Here is an 18060-nt window from a genome sequence, read left to right on the forward strand (position 1 = left end):
TTAAAATAACCAGCCCTATACATGTAAAACTAACCAGCCATATACACGTAAAACTAACCAGCCCTGTACACGTTAAACTAGCCAGCCCTATACACGTAAAACTAACCAACCAACCAGCCAGCTCTATACACGTAAAACTAACTAACCAACCCACCCTATACACGTAAAACTAACCAGCTCTATACCTGTAAAACTAACCAACCAACCAGCTCTAGACATGTAAAACCAACCAAACGACCTAATAACCCACCCTTTACACGTAAAACTAACCAGCCCTGTACACGTAACACTAACCAGCCCTGCACAGGTAAAACTAACCAGCCCTATACACGTAAAACTAACCAGCCCTATACTTGTAAAACTAACCAGCCCTAAACAGGTAAAACTAACCAGCTCTATACACCTAAAACTAACCAGCTCTATACATGTAAAAATAACGAACCAAGCAACCAACCAACCAAACAAGCAACCAGCTCTATACACATAAAACTAACCAACCAACCAACCAACCCACCCTATACACGTAAAACTAACCAGCTCTATACACGTAAAACTAACCAACCAACCAACCAGCTCTATACACGTAAAACTAACCAGCTCTATACACGTCAAACTAACCACCTCTATACACATAAAACCAACCAGCTCTATACACGTAAAACCAACCAACCAACCAACCAGCTCTATACACGTAAAACTAACCAACCAACCAACCAACCCACTCTATACACGTAAAACTAACCAGCCCTATACACGTAAAACTAACCAGCCCTATACACGTAAAACTAACCAGCCCTATTAACGTAAAACTAACCAGCTCTATACACGTAAAACTAACCAGCTCTATACACGTAAAACTAACCAACCAACCAACCAACCAACCAGCTCTTTACACATAAAACTAACCAGCTCTATACACGTAAAACTAACCAACCAACAAACCCACCCTATACGTGTAAAACTAACCATCCCTATGCACTTAAAACTTACCAGCCCTACACACGTAAAACTAACCAACCAACTGACCAACCAACCCACCCTATACACGTAAAACTAACCAGCCCTATACACGTAAAACTAACCAACCAACCAGCTCTATACACGTAAAACAAACCAACCAACCAACCCACCATATACACGTACAACTATCCAGCTCTATACACGTAAAACTAACTAGCCCTACACACATAAAACTAACCATCCCTATACACGTAAAACTAACCAGCCCTATACACGTAAAACTAACCAGCCATATACATGGTTGTTTAGTTGGTTGGTTGCTTGGTTGGTGTTACGTGTATAGAGCTGGTTGGTTTGTTGGTTTGTTATTTTTACGTGTATAGAGCTGGTTAGTTCTAGGTGTATAGATCTGGTTAGTTTTACGTGTATAGGGCTGGTCAGTTTTACGTGTATAGGGCTGGTTAGTTTTACGTGTATACAGCTGGATAGTTTTACGTGTATATGGTGGGTTATACACATAAAACTAACCAGCCCTATACACGTAAAAAAAATACCAACCAACCGACCAACCATCCCACTCTATACACGTAAAACTACCCAGCCCTATACACATAAAACTAACCAGCCCTATACACATAAAACAAACCAGCCCTATACACGTAAAGCTAACCAGCCCTATACACGTAAAGCTAACCAGCCCTATACACGTAAAACTAACCAGCTCAATACACGTAAAACTAACCAGCTCTATACACGTAAAACCAACCGACCAACCAGCCAGCTCTATACACGTAAAACTAACCAGCTCTATACACGTAAAACTAACCAACCAACCCACCCTATACACGTAAAACTAACCAGCTCTATACATGTAAAACTAACCACCCAACCAGCTCTAGACACGTAAAACCAACCAAACAACCAACCAACCCACCCTTTACACGTAAAACTAACCAGCCCTATACACATTACACTAACCAGCCCTATACACGTAAAACTAACCATCCCTTTACACGTAAAACTAACCAGCCCTGTACAGGTAAAACTAACCAGCCCTATACACGTAAAACTAACCAGCCCTTTACTTGTAAAACTAACCAGCCCTAAACACGTGAAACTAACCAGCTCTATACACGTAAAACTAACCAGCTCTATACACGTAAAGCTAACCAGCTCTTTACATGTAAAACTAACCAACCAACCAGCTCTAGACACGTAAAACCAACCAAACAACCTACTAACCCACCCTTTACACGTAAAACTAACCAGCTCTATACACGTAAAACTAACCAGCCCTATACACGTAAAACTACCCAGCCTTATACACGTAAAACTAACCAACCAACAAACCAGCTCTATACACGTAAAACCAACCAACCAACCAAACAACCCACCCTATACATGTAAAACTAACCAGCCCTAAACACGTAAAACTAACCAACCAATCAGCTCTATACACGTAAAACCAACCAACCAACCAACCAACCCACCATATACACGTAAAACTATCCAGCCCTATACACGTAAAACTAACCAGCCCTACACACATAAAACTAACCATCCCTATACACGTAAAACTAACCATTCCTATACACGTAAAACTAACCAGCCCTATACACGTAAAACTAACCAGCCCTATACATGTAAAACTATCCAGCCATTTACACGTAAAACTAACCAGCCCTATACACGTAAAACTAAACAGCCCTATACACGTAAATCTAACCAACCAACCAGCCAGCTCTATACACGTTAAACTAACTAACCAACCCACCCTATACACGTAAAACTAACCAGCTCTATACATGTAAAACTAACCAACAGACCAGCTCTAGACACGTAAAACCAACCAAACAACCTACTAACCCACCCTTTACACGTAAAACTAACCAGCCCTATACACGTAACACTAACCAGCCCTGTACACGTAAAACTAACCATCCCTGTACACGTAAAACTAACCAGCCCTGTACAGGCAAAACTAACCAGCCCTATACACGTAAAACTAACCAGCCCTATACACGTAAAACTAACCAGCCAAAACACGTAAAACTAACCAGTTCTATATGCCTAAAACTCACCAGCTCCATACACGTAATACCAACCAAGCAACCAACCAACCAAACAACCAACCAGCTCTATACACGTAAAACTTACCAACCAACCAACCAACCAACCCACCCTATACACGTAAAACTAACCAGCCCTATACACGTAAAACTAACCACCCCTAAACACGTAAAACTAACCAGCTCTATACACCTAAAACTAACCAGCTCTATACACGTAAAAATAACGAACCAACAAACCAACCAGCTCTATACACGTAAAACCAACCAAGCAAACAACCAACCAGCTCTATACACGTAAAACTAACCAACCAACTAACCAGCTCTATACACTTCAAACTAACCAGCTCTATACACTTCAAACTAACCAGCTCTACAGACATAAAACCAACAAGCTCTATACACGTAAAACCAACCAACCAACCAACCAGCTCTATACACGTGAAACTAACCAGCTCTATACACGTAATACTAACCAGCTCTATACACGTAATACTAACCAGCCCTATAAACGTAAAACTAACCAGCCCTATACATGTAAAACTAACCATCCCTATACACGTAAAACTAACCAGCCCTATACACGTAAAACTAACCAGCCCTATACATGTAAAACTAACCAGCCATATACGCGTAAAACTAACCTGCCATATACGCGTAAAACTAACCAGCCCAATATACGTAAAACTAACTAGCTCTATACACAGAAAACTAAACAACTCTATACACGTAAAACTAACCAGCTCTATACACGTCAAACAATCTAGCTCTATACACGTAAAACCAACCAGCTCTATACACGTAAAACCAACCAACCAGCCAGCTCTATACACGTAAAAATAACTAACCAAACAACCAACCCACCCTATACACGTAAAACTAACCAGCTCTATACATGTAAAACTAACCAACCAACCAGCTCTAGACACGTAAAACCAACCAAACAACCTACTAACCCACCCTTTACACGTAAAACTAACCAGCCCTATACACGTAAAACTAACCAGCCCTATACTTGTAAAACTAACCAGCCCTAAACACGTAAAACTAACCAGCTCTGTACATGAAAACTAACCAGCTCTATACACGTAAAAATAACCAGCTCTATACACGTAAAACGAACCAGCTCTATACACGTAAAACTAACCAGCTCTATACACGTAAAACTAAGCAACCAACCAGCTCTATAAACGTAAAAAAACCTGCTCTATACACGTAAAATTAACCATCCCTATACATTTAAAAGTAACCAGCCATATACACGTAAAACTAACCAACCAACTAGTTCTATACACGTAAAACCAACGAACCAACCAAACCTCTACACGTAAAACTAACCAGCCCTATACACGTAAAACTAACCAGCCATATACACGTAAAATTAACCAGCCCTATACACGTAAAACTAACCAGCTCTATACACGTAAAACAAACAAGCTCTATACACGTAAAACTAACCAGCTCTATACACGTAAAACCAACCAGCTCTATACACGTAAAACCAACCGACCAACCAGCCAGCTCTATACACGTAAAACTAACCACCCTATACACGTAAAACTAACAAGCTCTATACATGTAAAACTAACCAACCAACCAGCTCTAGACACGTAAAACCAACCAAACAACCAACCAACCCACCCTTTACACGTAAAACTAACCAGCCCTATACACATAACACTATCTAGACCTATATACGTAAAACTAACCATCCCTTTACACGTAAAACTAACCAGCCCTGTACAGGTAAAACTAACCAGCCCTATACACGTAAAACTAACCAGCCCTATACACATAAAACTAACCAGCCCTATACACGTAAAACAAACAAGCCTTATACACGTAAAACTAACCAGCTCTATACACGTCAAACTATCTAGCTCTATACACGTAAAACCAACCAGCTCTATACACATAAAACCAACCAACCAGCCAGCTCTATACACGTAAAACTAACTAACCAACCAACCAACCCACCCTATACACGTAAAACTAACCAGCTCTATACATGTTAAACTAACCAACCAACCAGCTCTAGACACGTAAAAATAACCAGCCCTATACACGTAACACTAACCAGCCCTATACACGTAACACTAACCATCCCTATACACGTAAAATTAACCATCCCTGTACACGTAAAACTAACCAGCCCTGTACAGGTAAAACTAACCAGCCCTATACACGTAAAACTAACCAGCCCTATACACGTAAAACTAACCAGCTCTATACGCCTAAAACTCACCAGCTCTATACACATAATACCAACCAAGCAACTACCCAACCAAACAACCAACCAGCTCTATACACGTAAAACTTACCAACCAACCAACCAACCCACCCTATACACGTAAAACTAACCAGCTCTATACACGTAAACCTAACCAACCAACCAACCAGCTCTATACACGCAAAACCAACCAGCTCTATACACGTAAAACCAACCAACCAACCAGCCAGCTCTATACACGAAAACTAAACAGCTCTATACACGTAAAACTAACCAACCAACAAACCCACCCTATACACGTAAAACTAACCATCCCTATACACCTAAAACTAACCAGCCCTATACACGTAAAACTAACCAACCAACCAACCAGCTCTATACACGTAAAACCAACAAACCAACCAACCAACCAACCCACCCTATACACGTAAAACTAACCAGCCCTATACACGTAAAACTAACCATCCCTATACACGTAAAACTAACCAGCCCTATACACGTAAAACAAACAAGCCCTATACACGTAAAACTAACCAGCTCTATACACGTAAAACCAACCAGCTCTATACATGTAAAACCAACCGACCAACCAGCCAGCTCTATACACGTAAAACTAACCAGCTCTATACACGTCAAACTAACCAGCTCTATACACGTAAAACCAACCAGCTCTATATACGTAAATCCAACCAACAACCAACCAGCTCTATACACGTAAAACTAACCAGCTCTATACACGTAAAACTAACACACCAACCAACCAATTAACCAGCTCTTTACATGTAAAACTAACCAGCTCTATACACGTAAAACTAACCAACAAACCCACCCTATACACGTAAAACTAACCATCCCTATGCACGTAAAACTAACCAGCCCTATACACGTAAAACTAAGCATCCCTATACACGTAAAACTAACCAGCCCTATACACGTAAAACTAACCAGCCCTATACACGTAAAACTAACCAGCTCTATACGCCTAAAACTCACCAGCTCTATACACATAATACCAACCAAGCAACTACCCAACCAAACAACCAACCAGCTCTATACACGTAAAACTTACCAACCAACCAACCAACCCACCCTATACACGTAAAACTAACCAGCTCTATACACGTAAACCTAACCAACCAACCAACCAGCTCTATACACGCAAAACCAACCAGCTCTATACACGTAAAACCAACCAACCAACCAGCCAGCTCTATACACGAAAACTAAACAGCTCTATACACGTAAAACTAACCAACCAACCAACCAGCTCTTTACACGTAAAACTAACCATCTCTATGCACGTAAAACTAACCAACCAACAAACCCACCCTATACACGTAAAACTAACCATCCCTATACACCTAAAACTAACCAGCCCTATACACGTAAAACTAACCAACCAACCAACCAGCTCTATACACGTAAAACCAACAAACCAACCAACCAACCAACCCACCCTATACACGTAAAACTAACCAGCCCTATACACGTAAAACTAACCATCCCTATACACGTAAAACTAACCAGCCCTATACACGTAAAACAAACAAGCCCTATACACGTAAAACTAACCAGCTCTATACACGTAAAACCAACCAGCTCTATACATGTAAAACCAACCGACCAACCAGCCAGCTCTATACACGTAAAACTAACCAGCTCTATACACGTCAAACTAACCAGCTCTATACACGTAAAACCAACCAGCTCTATATACGTAAATCCAACCAACAACCAACCAGCTCTATACACGTAAAACTAACCAGCTCTATACACGTAAAACTAACACACCAACCAACCAATTAACCAGCTCTTTACATGTAAAACTAACCAGCTCTATACACGTAAAACTAACCAACAAACCCACCCTATACACGTAAAACTAACCATCCCTATGCACGTAAAACTAACCAGCCCTATACACGTAAAACTAAGCATCCCTATACACGTAAAACTAACCAGCCCTATACACGTAAAACAAACAAGCCCTATACACGTAAAACTAACCAGCTCTATACACGTAAAACCAACCAGCTCTATACACGTAAAACCAACCGACCAACCAGCCAGCTCTATACACGTAAAACTAACCAGCTCTATACACGTCAAACTAACCAGCTCTATACACGTAAAACCAACCAGCTCTATACACATAAAACCAACCGACCAACCAGCCAGCTCTATACACGTAAAACTAATCAGCTCTATACACGTAAAACTAACCAACCAACCAACCCACCCTATACACGTAAAACTAACAAGCTCTATACTTGTAAAACTAACCAACCAACCAGCTCTAGACACGTAAAACCAACCAAACAACCAACCAACCCACCCTTTACACGTAAATCTAACCAGCCCTATACACATAACACTAACTAGACCTATATACGTAAAACTAACCATCCCTTTACACGTAAAACTAACCAGCCCTGTACAGGTAAAACTAACCAGCCCTATACACGTAAATTTAACCAGCCCTATACACATAAAACTAACCAGCCCTATACACGTAGAACAAACAAGCCTTATACACGTAAAACTAACCAGCTCTATACACGTCAAACTATCTAGCTCTATACACGTAAAACCAACCAGCTCTATACACGTAAAACCAACCAACCAGCCAGCTCTATACACGTAAAACTAACTAACCAACCAACCAACCCACCCTATACACGTAAAACTAACCAGCTCTATACATGTTAAACTAACCAACCAACCAGCTCTAGACACGTAAAACTAACCAGCCCTATACACGTAACACTAACCAGCCCTATTCACGTAACACTAACCATCCCTATACACGTAAAACTAACCATCCCTGTACACGTAAAACTAACCTGCCCTGTACAGGTAAAACTAACCAGCCCTATACACGTAAAACTAACCAGCCCTATACACGTAAAACTAACCAGCTCTATACACCTAAAACTCACCAGCTCTATACACATAATACCAACCAAGCAACTACCCAACCAAACAACCAACCAGCTCTATACACGTAAAACTTACCAACCAACCAACCCACCCTATACACGTAAAACTAACCAGCTCTATACACGTAAACCTAACCAACCAACCAACCAGCTCTATACACGTAAAACAAACCAGCTCTATACACGTAAAACCAACCAACCAACCAGCCAGCTCTATACACGAAAACTAACCAGCTCTATACACGTAAAACTAACCAACCAACCGACCAACCAGCTCTTTACACGTAAACCTAACCAGCTCTATACACGTAAAACTAACCAACCAACAAACCCACCCTATACACATAAAACTAACCATCCCTATACACGTAAAACTAACCAGCCCTATACACGTAAAACTAACCAACCAACCAACCAGCTCTATACACGTAAAACCAACAAACCAACCGACCAACCAACCCACCCTATACACGTAAAACTATCCAGCCCTATACACGTAAAACTAACCATCCCTATACACGTAAAACTAACCAGCCCTATACATGTAAAACAAACAAGCCCTATACACGTAAAACTAACCAGCTCTATACACGTAAAACCAACCAGCTCTATACACGTAAAACCAACCGACCAACCAGCCAGCTCTATACACGTAAAACTAACCAGCTCTATACACGTAAAACTAACCAACCAACCAACCCACCCTATACACGTAAAACTAACAAGCTCTATACATGTAAAACTAACCTACCAACCAGCTCTAGACACGTAAAACCAACCAAACAACCAACCAACCCACCCTTTACTCGTAAAACTAACCAGCCCTATACACATAACACTAACCAGACCTATACACGTAAAACTAACCATCCCTATACACGTAAAACTAACCAGCCATATACACGTAAAACTAACCAGCTCTATACACGTAAAAGTAACCATCCCTATACACGTAAAACTTACCAGCTCTATACACGTAAAACTAACCAGCCCTATACTCGTAAAACTAACCAGCCCTATACACGTAAAACTAATCAGCCCTATACACGTAAAACTAACCAGCCCTATACACGTAAATTTAACCAGCTCTATACATGTAAAACTAACCAGCTCTATACACGTAAAACTAACAAACCAACCAACAAACCAACCAGCTCTTCACACATAAAACTAACCAGCTCTATACACATAACACTAACCAGACCTATACACGTAAAACTAACCATCCCTTTACACGTAAAACTAACCAGCCCTGTACAGGTAAAACTAACCAGCCCTATACACGTAAAACTAACCAGCCCTATACTTGTAAAACTAACCAGCCCTAAACACGTAAAACTAAGCAGCTCTATACACGTAAAACTAACCAGCTCTATACACGTAAAAATAGCCAGCTCTATACACATAAAACTAACAAATCAACAAACCAACCAGCTCTTTACATGTGAAACCAACCAAGCAACCAACCAACCAAACAACCAACCAGCTCTATACACGTAAAACTAACCAACCAACCCACCCTATACACGTAAAACTAACCAGCTCTATACACGTAAATCTAACCCGCCCTATACTCGTAAAACTAACCAGCCCTATACACGTAAAACTAATCAGCCCTATACACGTAAAACTAACCAGCCCTATACACGTAAATTTAACCAGCTCTATACACGTAAAACTAACCAGCTCTATACACGTAAAACTAACCAACCAACCAACCAACCAGCTCTTTACACATAAAACTAACCAGCTCTATACACGTAAAACTAACCAGCTCTATACACGTAAAACTAACCAGCTCTATACATATAAAACTAACAAACTAACCAGCTCTATACACGCAAAACTAACCTACCTACCAGCTCTATACACGTAAAACTAACCAACCAACCAACCAACCAGCTCTATACATGTAAAACGAACCAGCTCTATACAGGTAAAACTAACCAGCTCTTTACACGTAAAACTAACCAACCAACCACCCAGCTCTATAAACGTAAAAAAAACCTGCTCTATACACGTAAAATTAACCATCCCTATACATTTAAAAGTAACCAGCCATATACACGTAAAACTAACCAACCAACTAGTTCTATACACGTAAAACCAACGAACCAACCAAACCTCTACACGTAAAACTAACCAGCCCTATACACGTAAAACTAACCAGCCCTATACACGTAAAATTAACCAGCCCTATACACGTAAAACTAACCAGCTCTATACACGTAAAACAAACAAGCTCTATACACGTAAAACTAACCAGCTCTATACACGTAAAACCAACCAGCTCTATACACGTAAAACCAACCGACCAACCAGCCAGCTCTATACACGTAAAACTAACCACCCTATACACGTAAAACTAACAAGCTCTATACATGTAAAACTAACCAACCAACCAGCTCTAGACACGTAAAACCAACCAAACAACCAACCAACCCACCCTTTACACGTAAAACTAACCAGCCCTATACACATAACACTATCTAGACCTATATACGTAAAACTAACCATCCCTTTACACGTAAAACTAACCAGCCCTGTACAGGTAAAACTAACCAGCCCTATACACGTAAAACTAACCAGCCCTATACACATAAAACTAACCAGCCCTATACACGTAAAACAAACAAGCCTTATACACGTAAAACTAACCAGCTCTATACACGTCAAACTATCTAGCTCTATACACGTAAAACGAACCAGCTCTATACACATAAAACCAACCAACCAGCCAGCTCTATACACGTAAAACTAACTAACCAACCAACCAACCCACCCTATACACGTAAAACTAACCAGCTCTATACATGTTAAACTAACCAACCAACCAGCTCTAGACACGTAAAACTAACCAGCCCTATACACGTAACACTAACCAGCCCTATACACGTAACACTAACCATCCCTATACACGTAAAATTAACCATCCCTGTACACGTAAAACTAACCAGCCCTGTACAGGTAAAACTAACCAGCCCTATACACGTAAAACTAACCAGCCCTATACACGTAAAACTAACCAGCTCTATACGCCTAAAACTCACCAGCTCTATACACATAATACCAACCAAGCAACTACCCAACCAAACAACCAACCAGCTCTATACACGTAAAACTTACCAACCAACCAACCAACCAACCCACCCTATACACGTAAAACTAACCAGCTCTATACACGTAAACCTAACCAACCAACCAACCAGCTCTATACACGCAAAACCAACCAGCTCTATACACGTAAAACCAACCAACCAACCAGCCAGCTCTATACACGAAAACTAAACAGCTCTATACACGTAAAACTAACCAACCAACCAACCAGCTCTTTACACGTAAAACTAACCATCTCTATGCACGTAAAACTAACCAACCAACAAACCCACCCTATACACGTAAAACTAACCATCCCTATACACCTAAAACTAACCAGCCCTATACACGTAAAACTAACCAACCAACCAACCAGCTCTATACACGTAAAACCAACAAACCAACCAACCAACCAACCAACCCTATACGCGTAAAACTAACCAGCCCTATACACGTAAAACTAACCATCCCTATACACGTAAAACTAACCAGCCCTATACACGTAAAACAAACAAGCCCTATACACGTAAAACTAACCAGCTCTATACACGTAAAACCAACCAGCTCTATATACGTAAATCCAACCAACAACCAACCAGCTCTATACACGTAAAACTAACCAGCTCTATACACGTAAAACTAACACACCAACCAACCAATTAACCAGCTCTTTACATGTAAAACTAACCAGCTCTATACACGTAATACTAACCAACAAACCCACCCTATACACGTAAAACTAACCATCCCTATGCACGTAAAACTAACCAGCCCTATACACGTAAAACTAAGCATCCCTATACACGTAAAACTAACCAGCCCTATACACGTAAAACAAACAAGCCCTATACACGTAAAACTAACCAGCTCTATACACGTAAAACCAACCAGCTCTATACACGTAAAACCAACCGACCAACCAGCCAGCTCTATACACGTAAAACTAACCAGCTCTATACACGTCAAACTAACCAGCTCTATACACGTAAAACCAACCAGCTCTATACACATAAAACCAACCGACCAACCAGCCAGCTCTATACACGTAAAACTAATCAGCTCTATACACGTAAAACTAACCAACCAACCAACCCACCCTATACACGTAAAACTAACAAGCTCTATACTTGTAAAACTAACCAACCAACCAGCTCTAGACACGTAAAACCAACCAAACAACCAACCAACCCACCCTTTACACGTAAATCTAACCAGCCCTATACACATAACACTAACTAGACCTATATACGTAAAACTAACCATCCCTTTACACGTAAAACTAACCAGCCCTGTACAGGTAAAACTAACCAGCCCTATACACGTAAAACTAACCAGCCCTATACACATAAAACTAACCAGCCCTATACACAGAACAAACAAGCCTTATACACGTAAAACTAACCAGCTCTATACACGTCAAACTATCTAGCTCTATACACGTAAAACCAACCAGCTCTATACACGTAAAACCAACCAACCAGCCAGCTCTATACACGTAAAACTAACTAACCAACCAACCAACCCACCCTATACACGTAAAACTAACCAGCTCTATACATGTTAAACTAACCAACCAACCAGCTCTAGACAAGTAAAACTAACCAGCCCTATACACGTAACACTAACCAGCCCTATTCACGTAACACTAACCATCCCTATACACGTAAAACTAACCATCCCTGTACACGTAAAACTAACCTGCCCTGTACAGGTAAAACTAACCAGCCCTATACATGTAAAACTAACCAGCCCTATACACGTAAAACTAACCAGCTCTATACGCCAAAAACTCACCAGCTCTATAAACATAATACCAACCAAGCAATTACCCAACCAAACTACCAACCAGCTCTATACACGTAAAACTTACCAACCAACCAACCAACCAACCCACCCTATACACGTAAAACTAACCAGCTCTATACACGTAAACCTAACCAACCAACCAACCAGCTCTATACACGTAAAACAAACCAGCTCTATACACGTCAAACTAACCAGCTCTATACACGAAAACTAACCAGCTCTATACACGTAAAACTAACCAACCAACCGACCAACCAGCTCTTTACACGTAAAACTAACCAGCTCTATACACGTAAAACTAACCAACCAACAAACCCACCCTATACACGTAAAACTAACCATCCCTAAGCACGTAAAACTAACCAGCCCTATACACGTAAAACTAACCAACCAACCAACCAGCTCTATACACGTAAAACCAACAAACCAACCGACCAACCAACCCACCCTATACACGTAAAACTAACCAGCCCTATACACGTAAAACTAACCATCCCTATACACGTAAAACTAACCAGCCCTATAGACGTAAAACAAACAAGCCCTATAGACGTAAAACTAACCAGCTCTATACACGTAAAACCAACCAGCTCTATACACGTAAAACCAACCGACCAACCAGCCAGCTCTATACACGTAAAACTAACCAGCTCTATACACGTAAAACTAACCAACCAATCAACCCACCCTATACACGTAAAACTAACAAGCTCTATACATGTAAAACTAACCTACCAACCAGCTCTAGACACGTAAAACCAACCAAACAACAAACCAACCCACCCTTTACACGTAAAACTAACCAGCCCTATACACATAACACTAACCAGACCTATACACGTAAAACTAACCATCCCTATACACGTAAAACTAACCAGCCATATACACGTAAAACTAAACAGCTCTATACACGTAAAACTAACCATCCCTATACACGTAAAACTAACCAGCTCTATACACGTAAAACTAACCAGCCCTATACTCGTAAAACTAACCAGCCCTATACACGTAAAACTAATCAGCCCTATACACGTAAAACTAACCAGCCCTATACACGTAAATTTAACCAGCTCTATACACGTAAAACTAACCAGCTCTATACACGTAAAACTAACAAACCAACCAACAAACCAATCAGCTCTTCACACATAAAACTAACCATCTCTATACACATAACACTAACCAGACCTATACACGTAAAACTAACCATCCCTTTACACGTAAAACTAACCAGCCCTGTACAGGTAAAACTAACCAGCCCTATAAACGTAAAACTAACCAGCCCTATACTTGTAAAACTAACCAGCCCTAAACACGTAAAACTAAGCAGCTCTATACACGTAAAACTAACCAGCTCTATACACGTAAAAATAGCCAGCTCTATACACATAAAACTAACAAATCAACAAACCAACCAGCTCTATACATGTGAAACCAACCAAGCAACCAACCAACCAAACAACCAACCAGCTCTATACACGTGAAACTAACCAACCAACCCACCCTATACACGTAAAACTAACCAGCTCTATACACGTAAATCTAACCCGCCCTATACTCGTAAAACTAACCAGCCCTATACACGTAAAACTAATCAGCCCTATACACGTTAAACTAACCAGCCCTATACACGTAAATTTAACCAGCTCTATACACGTAAAACTAACCAGCTCTATACACGTAAAACTAACCAACCAACCAACCAACCAGCTCTTTACACATAAAACTAACCAGCTCTATACACGTAAAACTAACCAGCTCTATACATGTAAAACTAACGGACTAACCAGCTCTATACACGCAAAACTAACCTACCAACCAGCTCTATACACGTAAAACTAACCAACCACCCAACCAACCAGCTCTATACACGTAAAACGAACCAGCTCTATACACGTAAAACTAACCAGCTCTTTACACGTAAAACTAACCAACCAACCACCCAGCTCTATAAACGTAAAAAAAACCTGCTCTATACACGTAAAATTAACCATCCCTATACATTTAAAAGTAACCAGCCATATACACGTAAAACTAACCAACCAACTAGTTCTATACACGTAAAACCAACCAACCAACCCAACCTCTACACGTAAAACTTACCAGCCCTATACACGTAAAACTAACCAGCCCTATACACGTAAAACTAACCAGCCCTATACACGTAAAACTAACCAGCTCTATACACGTAAAACAAACAAGCTCTATACATGTAAAACTAACCAGCTCTATACACGTAAAACCAACCAGCTCTATACACGTAAAACCAACCGACCAACCAGCCAGCTCTATACACGTAAAACTAACCACCCTATACACGTAAAACTAACAAGCTCTATACATGTAAAACTAACCAACCAACCAGCTCTAGACACGTAAAACCAACCAAACAACCAACCAACCCACCCTTTACACGTAAAACTAACCAGCCCTATACACATAACACTATCTAGACCTATATACGTAAAACTAACCATCCCTTTACACGTAAAACTAACCAGCCCTGTACAGGTAAAACTAACCAGCCCTATACACGTAAAACTAACCAGCCCTATACACATAAAACTAACCAGCCCTATACACGTAAAACAAACAAGCCTTATACACGTAAAACTAACCAGCTCTATACACGTCAAACTATCTAGCTCTATACACGTAAAACCAACCAGCTCTATACACATAAAACCAACCAACCAGCCAGCTCTATACACGTAAAACTAACTAACCAACCAACCAACCCACCCTATACACGTAAAACTAACCAGCTCTATACATGTTAAACTAACCAACCAACCAGCTCTAGACACGTAAAACTAACCAGCCCTATACACGTAACACTAACCATCCCTATACACGTAAAACTAACCATCCCTGTACACGTAAAACTAACCAGCCCTGTACAGGTAAAACTAACCAGCCCTATACACGTAAAACTAAACAGCCCTATACACGTGAAACTAACCAGCTCCATATGCCTAAAACTCAACAGCTCTATACACATAATACCAACCAAGCAACTACCCAACCAAACAACCAACCAGCTCTATACACGTAAAACTTACCAACCAACCAACCAACCAACCCACCCTATACACGTAAAACTAACCAGCTCTATACACGTAAACCTAACCAACCAACCAACCAGCTCCATACACGCAAAACCAACCAGCTCTATACACGTAAAACCAACCAACCAACCAGCCAGCTCTATACACGAAAACTAACCAGCTCTATACACGTAAAACTAACCAACCAACCAACCAGCTCTTTGCACGTAAAGCTAACCAACCAACAAACCCACCCTATACACGTAAAACTAACCATCCCTATACACGTAAAACTAACCAGCCCTATACACGTAAAACTAACCAACCAACCAACCAGCTCTATACACGTAAAACCAACAAACCAACCGACCAACCAACCCACCCTATACACGTAAAACTAACCAGCCCTATACACGTAAAACTAACCATCCCTATACACGTAAAACTAACCAGCCCTCTACACGTAAAACAAACAAGCCCTATACACGTAAAACTAACCAGCTCTATACACGTAAAACCAACCAGCTCTATACACGTAAAACCAACCGACCAACCAGCCAGCTCTATACACGTAAAACTAACCAGCTCTATACACATCAAACTAACCAGCTCTATACACGTAAAACCAACCAGCTCTATATACGTAAATCCAACCAACAACCAACCAGCTCTATACACGTAAAACTAACCAGCTCTATACACGTAAAACTAACACACCAACCAACCAATTAACCAGCTCTTTACATGTAAAACTAACCAGCTCTATACACGTAAAACTAACCAACAAACCCACCCTATACACGTAAAACTAACCATCCCTATGCACGTAAAACTAACCAGCCCTATACACGTAAAACTAAGCATCCCTATACACGTAAAACTAAGCATCCCTATACACGTAAAATTAACCATCCCCATACACGTAAAATTAACCATCCCTATACACATAAAACTAACCAGCCCTATACACGTAAAACAAACCAGCTCTATAAACCTAAAACTAACCAGCTCTATACAACTAAAACTAACCAGCTCTATACACGTAAAACTATCCAGCTCTATACACGTAAAACTAACCAGCTCTATACATGTAAAACTAACAAACTAACCAGCTCTATACACGCAAAACTAACCTACCAACCAGCTCTATACACGTAAAACTAACCAACCAACCAACCAACCAGCTCTATACACGTAAAACGAACCAGCTCTATACACGTAAAACTAACCAGCTCTATACACGTAAAACTAACCAACCAACCAGCTCTAAAAACGTAAAAAAAACCTGCTCTATACACGTAAAATTACCTATCCCTATACATTTAAAAGTAACCAGCCCTATACACGTAAAACTAACCAACCAACCAGTTCTATACACGTAAAACCAACCAACCAACCAACCCAACCTCTACACGTAAAACTAACCAGCCCTATACACGTAAAATTAACCAGCCCTATACACGTAAAACTAACCAGCTCTATACACGTAAAACCAACCAGCTCTATACACATAAAACCAACCGACAAACCAGCCAGCTCTATACACGTAAAACTAATCAGCTCTATACACGTAAAACTAACCAACCAACCAACCCACCCTATACACGTAAAACTAACAAGCTCTATACATGTAAAACTAACCAACCAACCAGCTCTAGACACGTAAAACCAACCAAACAACCAACCAAACCACCCTTTACACGTAAAACTAACCAGCCCTATACACATAACACTAACTAGAACTATATACGTAAAACTAACCATCCCTTTACACGTAAAACTAACCAGCCCTGTACAGGTAAAACTAACCAGCCCTATACACGTAAAACTAACCAGCCCTATACACATAAAACTAACCAGCCCTATACACGTAGAACAAACAAGCCTTATACACGTAAAACTAACCAGCTCTA

This window comes from Nothobranchius furzeri, chromosome 9 (assembly GCF_043380555.1).
Source record: "Nothobranchius furzeri strain GRZ-AD chromosome 9, NfurGRZ-RIMD1, whole genome shotgun sequence".
NCBI classification, from domain to species: domain Eukaryota; kingdom Metazoa; phylum Chordata; class Actinopteri; order Cyprinodontiformes; family Nothobranchiidae; genus Nothobranchius; species Nothobranchius furzeri.